This window comes from Protopterus annectens, chromosome 3.part1 (genome assembly GCF_019279795.1).
Source record: "Protopterus annectens isolate FY-2018-M chromosome 3.part1, PAN1.0, whole genome shotgun sequence".
Taxonomy (NCBI): domain Eukaryota; kingdom Metazoa; phylum Chordata; order Ceratodontiformes; family Protopteridae; genus Protopterus; species Protopterus annectens.
In genome coordinates, this window is record NC_056732.1 from 864,988,429 (window position 1) to 864,995,116 (window position 6,688).

The window sequence follows — 6,688 nt, forward strand, 5'->3', positions numbered from 1 at the left end:
ATTGTGCTGTAACTCAGAGTAGATCTGACTGTTGCCATTGAGATTCTTGACATAGATATAGAATGCTTTGTGGTTGTCTTTAGAGTCAGTGGCAATTTTGTTTTCGTAACTAGCTTTGTTCCTCCAGTCATGGGATTTTACTCTTTTTTTGCAACAGTTTCTTTATTCCATTGTAGAGTTTGTTTATGGCAGAAGACCACCAGATTGGCTTCTTTTTTTTCAAGGATGGCATCTGGGATAGCATGATCCATGCACTCCTGTACGTGCTTATAAAGTACATTTGTGTAGGATTCAGCAGCCGTACCTCTATTGTCCATCTGCATGGGTGTCATGAAGTTTGCCACTTCTGTCTTAAGAAGTGTGAAGTTGGCTTTGGAGAAGTTTTTTTTTATGGTGGTTTCCCTAATTGGGGGTGGGGGCAGGATGTGGAAGTCTAGGGTGATTAGCTTGTGGTCGAATCTGACTAATGAGGAATTGACCTCTGGTGTGGAACACCGGTTGCCCATGTTGATAATGACCAGGTCTAGGATATTGCTGCTCCTGGTGAGGGTGTGAATAAGTTGATCCAAGGCGTTGGAATTTATGAATTCCAGAAAACGTTGAGCAAAAAAAGTTGGTACATGAGTAGTTTTCCCAGTTAATGGTGGGGTAGTTGAAATTGCCCATTATTAGGGTGTTGTGTTGCACCCTAATACTTTCCAGTGTATCAAGAAATGAGGAATGGGAATCCTGGGGCATGGTGGGGCGTCTGTAGCAAGCTACAATTTGGATTTCGGTCTTGCCCAGAGTTAGTTGCACTTGGATAATCTCAGATGCATTATGCTGTGCACCTAGCCTGGAGGTGTGGATATCCTTAATGAATATGGACATGCCTCCACCTTTAGTGCTTTGTTCCGGGTTAGGTGGCCGAAAGGTGTGGTATGAATTATAGTCTGGTAACACAGGGGTGCTCTCTGGAGCTTTGACCCAGGGCTCTGTCACTGCACAGATGTCGATGTTCTCCATTTTAAGGAGTGCCTCGAGTGAGTGAATTTTGAGGTTTAGACTTCTAGCATTGAGTAGCATTACCCTCAGATTTTGCTTGCTTGTAACTGTTACGATGGTGAATTTGTCATTTGAACCTTGCCTAAAAAAGGCACTATATGGGGTGGTAAGAGCCTTAGCCAGTATCCAGAATCCGAAGGGTGACAGGTGCAGGCCATCTCTGGCAAAGCATAGTGGTCAGTCGATCATGTCGTCCCATGCAGACAAATACTGGATCCTCTTAGAATGACACCAGGAGCTTGGCCAATTATTGAAGTCAATAATTTTTTCCTTCTACTGTGGTATCATTCTGGGTGATGGCAGGATGCTACTCAGGGCTAGGGTCATACCTGCCTGGGCTACAAGATCGGAGAGCTCCTCCATGTCTCTTTTCATGTAGTACAGGGAGGTGCGTCTCAGGTCATTCACACCAACAGGGACAATGACAGTCATATTTATACTTGTTGTGGAGTGACCTGAGTGCGTGCATTATGTGGGGGATCCTGGCACCTGACAGGCAGCTGACAGTAACTTTCTCCTTGTTTAGCCTGGTGAGTGGAACATCAGTGTGCCTGACTATAGAGTCACCTACGACTAGAGTGTTGGGTACGTTATGCCTTATGGGCTGTGGTTGAGTGGCATACTGAGTTTGTGGGCTATGTGTCATTTGCGTTGTGTTGGGGGGTGGAGTTTGCTTGCATTTCTGCTTTGGATGTCCCTGATGCTTGGGCAGTTTTTTATTGAGATCCTCCATGAATGCAAGTGTGTGTTTTGTGTTTCTATGTGTGTGTTTTGGTGGTGTAGGTTTTGAGGGACTATGTGATGAGTGTGGTGTGGTGCAAGTGTTTACCTTCTCCTCTTGACTGTCTAGTCCAGTCTTGGGTGAAGAAAGTTTTGCTTCCAGTTTGGCTATATAAGTGCATCTCTCACAGGTTGTAGTTTTGGGTGGTAGGATACTAGCAACACAGAGGGATATTCTAGGCAAGTGTGTTTGTGTATGGCACATGGATACAGAACATAATCCGGGTAATAGTAGGGTTGCATACTTTGTTCACCGGGCCTTTTGCCAGATGTAGGGGTATGGCTTGCCAACACAGTCCCTTGGCTGACTGATATCTGTACTCCTCATGAGGTGGACATTGTGACATATAATAGGGACACCATATAGGAAAACTAAAAAATCCGCTCCCCAACATGTCCAGTGGTTAGACACTCGCAGCCACTTCCACACAGGTTCTGACTATCAAACACACACACACCTCCCATGTCTTGGAATAGAACCCCTATCTAACTAGGTGTATTACACTATACTATTATGCAGTTACAGCACGAGCTACTGAGATTACTGGACTACAGCACTCCCAGAGGTGTATTACTAGGTGGGTGACAACAGCAGGATTGCCAAAGGTGGTTATGTGAATTGTAAAGAGTGTGCATACTCTAAAAAGCATTGTTCCTTTCTCAGGCAGACAGAGACACACACACAGTTGGCCTGTCATGGAATAGAACCCCTATCTAGCTAGTTTATCAAACTACAGTACACGCTACAGATATTTCTGGGTTACAGAAGTCCAGAAGTGTATTTCTAGGTGGGTGACATCAGCAGGATTAGGTTCATAGGTTCATAGGTTGGTACTAGGCTATCAGCCCTAGGGCCTATGCAAGCCTAGCCATAACCATTCCCTGGTTATTTCTTCCCACAATATTTACTTCTCTGGACCCCTGTCTAGCAGGGCGACTGACATGATCCCCGGGGTGAATTTCCTATCTCCCATCCAATCATCAAGGTTCCTTTTGAAGAGGGCCAATGAGGCGCTCTGCTTGACATGTATGGGCAGTCTATTCCAGAGTATGGGGAGTCTCTGGGTCAGGAAACTATCCCTCCAGCATGTTTTGTTCATTGTGATGACAAGGTTTAGATCCCTGGAGCGTGTAGCTCTGAGGGATTGGGATTTCTTTAAGTGGAGCATGTCCAACAGCTCAGGATTTGACATGGCCTTGTATGTTAAGCAGAGATCACCTCTGAGTAGACGATATGCCACAGAGTATAGCTGGAGTTTTTTTATATGGTCAGCATATGGCATCTGCTTTAGGCCTGTGATTTTTTAGTGAGGTATTTCTGAGGCCTTTTCAGCTGTTGCAGATGTCTTGTGAGGTACATACCAAATGGGGCATTATACTCTATAATGGGTCTAATGAGGGATTAGTACAGTGGGACAATGACCTCCTTTTTTCTGGATGAAAAGCCCTTAGTGATGAGGTGTGCCACATAGAAGGATTTCCTGACTGTTGTGGCGATGTGGTTATCAAAAGTGAAACCAATGTCCACCTGTGTCCCTAAGTCTCTCATCACACTTTCAATGTTTAGTGTCCTGCCACCTGTGTGGTAATTCATGGGTACATGTTTTTTTCCAAAGGGGATAACTATACATTTCTTGGCATTAAGCTTGAGCCGATGGCTCTGGCACCAGGCATCTGTTTCTGTAAGGCCCTTTTGTAGAATATCCACATCATTTGGGGATTCAATAATGGCTCCCAGTTTGCATTCATCTGCGAACTTTGTTAGCCAGAGTCCCTTAGTGTTGGTCTGTACTTCAGAGAAGTAGATGCCAAACAAGAGTGGCCCCAGGCCTGAACCCTGAGGTACTCCACTTGTCACTTGTCTGGAGCTGGATTTGGAGTCGGCTACTTTTACAGTCTGGGTTCTGTCAGTAAGCCATTTGGCAACCCATCGAGTGATGTAGGGATTTATTCCCAGCTTAGTAAGTTTATATGTGATTCCAGAGTGGAGGATGGTGTTGAAGGCCTTGGCGAGGTTCAGATAGGCTGTGTGGACCACCTTACCCTCGTCCACAGCTCTGGAGACTGATTCAAAAAAGTCAATCAGATTCAGGAGACAAGATCGGCCCTTCAGAACCCCAAACTGGGTGGGGTCCAGTGTCTGAAGGTTGCCAATGTCTTTGTTTATATGTTCAATGATAATGCGTTCCATGCCCTTGCAGATCAGGCTTGTCAGACTGATGGGACAATAGTTCCTGGGATCCAAGGTGGATCCTCCCTTGTGGAGCGGGATAACTGTAGCTGTGTGCCACTCCGTGGGCTTGAAGCCTGAGGTGAGGCTATGATTAAACATAACACGTGGGTGAGGTGCCAATTCATTTTGTAGTTCATGTAGTACACAGCCTGAGATGTCATCTGGTCCCATGGATGCTGTTTTCTTAGCTATGGAGAGTGCGGTTTCTACCTGTGTGTCCGTGATTATCGGAATTTGGCAATCTTTTGGTATTGAGATGGGCCCTTTAGGGGGTGAGAGGGGGGTGAAGTTGGCACTAAATCGATCTGCCAGGATATTGGCAATATCCTTGTGATCAGTATATTTAATGCCATTCTGTTGTAGCTCAGAGCAGATCTGAGCATTGCCATTTAGATTCTTGACATAACTATAGAATGCCTTGTGGATGTCTTTGGAATCTTTGGCAATTTTATTTTCGTAACTAGCTTTTGAGGATTTTATGAGGGATCTCAGCTTTTAGTGAGGCTGGTGAGGGAGTTTTTTGCATCCTGGGATTTTCCTCTTTTCTGCAACAGTTTCTTCCTTCTGTTGTATATTTTTTTATAGCAGGGGACCACCATATTGGCTTACTTTTTTTGGAGAAGAGCATCTTGGTTCTATTTGGGATGGCACGACTCATGCACGAGTGGATGTGCTCGTACAGTGCCTTAGTGTAGGATTCTGTAGTCGAACTTCCAGATCCTGTCAGCGTGGGTGTTGTGAAGTTTGTCACTTCTGACTTCAGTAGCATGAAGTTGGCTTTGGAGAAGTTTTTTTAAGGAGGTTTCCTTATGGGGGGGGGGTATGGATGTCAAAGGTTATTTGCTTATGGTCAGGCCTGACAAATGAGGGGGTGACCACTGGTGTGGAGCATCTATCTCCCATGTTGGTAATGACCAGGTCTAGGATATTGGAGCCCCTGGTGAGACAATGTATTAGTTGATCCAGGGCATTGGAATTTATGAATTCCAAGAACCATTGGGAAAAGGAGTTGGTACCCGAGTAGTGTTCCCAATTAATGGCAGAGTAGTTGAAATCACCCAGTATTAGGGTGTTTGGTTGTATCTTAATATTTTCCAGTATGTTTAGAAAGGTGTAGTGAGAATCTTGGGGCATGGTGTGGGATCTGTAGCAAGCTACAATTTGGATTGCAGTCTTACCTAGTGTTAGTTGCACTTGGAGAATTTCAGATGCATTGTGTTGGGCAACTAGCCTGGAGGTGTGAATATCCTTGGTGAATATGGACACTCTTCCACCTTTATTGTTTTGGTCTTGGTTTTGTGGCCAAAAAGTGTGGTAAGAATTGTAGCCTGGTATTGCAGGGGTGCTCTCTAGGGCCTAGAACCAGGTCTCAGTTACTGCACAGATATCGATGTTCTCCATTTTTAGGAGTGCCTCGAGAGAGTGCATTTTGAGGTTTAGACTTCTAGCATTGAGTAGCATTACCTTCAGATTTTGCATGCTTGTATCTGTTACGGTGGTGGTTTTATCCTTTGAACCTTGCCTAAAAAAGCACTATAGGGGTGGCAAGAGCTTTAGCCAGTAACCTGAATCCCAGGGGTGACAGGTGCAGACCATCTCTGGCAAAGCATCGTGGTTTGTTGATCATCTCTTCCCAGGCAGACAAATACTGGATCCCCTTTGAATGACACCAGAAGCTTAGCCAATTGTTGAAGTCAACCATTTTGTCCTTATACTGTGGTATAATTCTGGACGAAGGCAGGATGCTACTCAGGGCTAGGGTCATACCTGTCTGGGTCACATGATCCAAGAGCTCTTCCATGTCTCTTTTCATGTAGTCCAGGGAGGTACATCTCAAATCATTCACTCCAGCATGGACAATGACAGAGTCGTATTTGTAGTTGTTGTGGAGTGACTTGAGTGCATGCATTATGTGGCGGATCCTGGCACCCGACAGGCAGCTGACTGTAATATTCTCCTTGTTCAGCCTGGTGAGTTGGACATCAGTGTGCCTGACTATAGAGTAACCTATGACTAAAGTGTTGGGTACATTGTCTTGCCTTAGGGGCTGTTGTTGGGTGGCACACTGGTGTTGTAAGCTATGTGTCACTTTGGTTGTGACTGGTGTTTGCGTTTCAGCTTTGGAGGTCCTTGTTGCTTGGGCAGGTTAATGTTAAGGGCCTCTGCATATGTGGGTTTAGTGTTGCTATGTGTGGGTGTTGATGGTGTGGGTTTTGAAGGGCTATGAGTTGCTTGAGGTGTAATGCAGGTGTTAACCTTCTCCTCTTGACTGTCTAGCACAATCTTGGCTGGAGAGAGCTTTGCTTCCAGTTTGGCTATGTAAGTGCATCTCTCACAGGTTGTAGTGTTGGGTGGTAGGAGGAGAGGATTGTCTTTGTGCATGAGGCAGTTGCCGCATTGCCCCAATATGCCCTGATTCACCAGGTGGACAGGAGAAATCACCGGAAGCTGACCCTTGGATATGCCTGTTTAGGTGCTTTTTTGTAAAGTTTAAGAGCTGTTTTCCCTTACCTTTGCAAGGTACTTTGCAATTATAGGCTGTTAGTGCCTATGATTAATTTCTCCTTATTGACAAGGAGAGCTGAGTGCTTGAATCAGTTTCAGGCTTCCTAGTGCTTTCCAGCAGGTTCT